The sequence below is a fragment of the Octopus bimaculoides genome, chromosome 2 (assembly GCF_001194135.2).
Source record: "Octopus bimaculoides isolate UCB-OBI-ISO-001 chromosome 2, ASM119413v2, whole genome shotgun sequence".
NCBI lineage: Eukaryota > Metazoa > Mollusca > Cephalopoda > Octopoda > Octopodidae > Octopus > Octopus bimaculoides.
Genome location: NC_068982.1, coordinates 29,552,135 through 29,553,101, shown reverse-complemented (window position 1 = coordinate 29,553,101; position 967 = coordinate 29,552,135). Strand labels below are relative to the sequence as shown.

General features: G+C 29.5%; 1 protein-coding gene across 4 annotated transcripts in view; it reads left to right on the top strand.

Moving 5' to 3' along the window:
• LOC106876029 (ras-specific guanine nucleotide-releasing factor 2) overlaps positions 1 to 967 on the top strand; it is a 563,899-nt gene that overhangs the window by 183,038 nt on the left and 379,894 nt on the right. The window lies entirely within an intron of this gene.

Here is a 967-nt window from a genome sequence, read left to right as displayed (position 1 = left end):
CTATATATATATATATATATATATATATCGTAATGGCACCTGTACCAGTGGAGCACTAAGAGCACTGTCCGAGTGTGATCATTGCCAGGGCAGCTGTCTGGCTTCCGTGTGTGGCTATGTAGAAAGAATTATTAAAATAGAGTCCAACCAAAATGTTTTGATGGATCCAAAAGTTATCTGTTGCACTCTTTCAACAAAGTATCATATTTCCTTTATTTTATATTTTTTTTTTTGTCTTAAAAAGGGTTTCTCATATGAAATACTTTTTTACCCTTAAGAGCTATCATTTTATTTTCTTTAGTAATCGTTTCATTGTCATTTGATTGAAAGATAAGTTTACCGCTTAATGTATTCAGCCATTCTTCTCTGTAGATATAAAATAAAGCATTTAAACTACATTACATTGATGATAAGAATTTTATTTTTTATTTTCACTCATAGATGCTCCCCTTAACATTTAACTACACGACCATGAAGTAAGAGTCAATGAAGGAAATGGAAACACGTAGAATTATATGCTTTGCTCAGAGGCAGAACAGGAGATCCATAATAAAATTTGGACATGTAATTATGTGGTCATTAGTTCAGCAACTTAACCTCCATAATGACTGAAGGTTTAGACTAAGAATAAAGCTTGTGACTTTAATAACTTCGTAATATATTGAAGATTTCCTTTCTAAAATGAAAGTGATTGAAGCAGGAGAGTAGAGACTTCGTTGCCTTTGATATTATGTTATGAATTTGTATCGTTGGTTGATTAAGAAAGCAATAACTATGTCCCCCATCTCTGGCAGTTATAACTGGATCACAGAGATAACATAATTAAGAGAAGTTAATGGAACTATTGCTTTTACTTTTCGTAATATTCTGTGGGTATATTTATATATATATACATACATCTACGTATATATATATATATATATATATATATATATATATATATATATATATATATATATATATATAT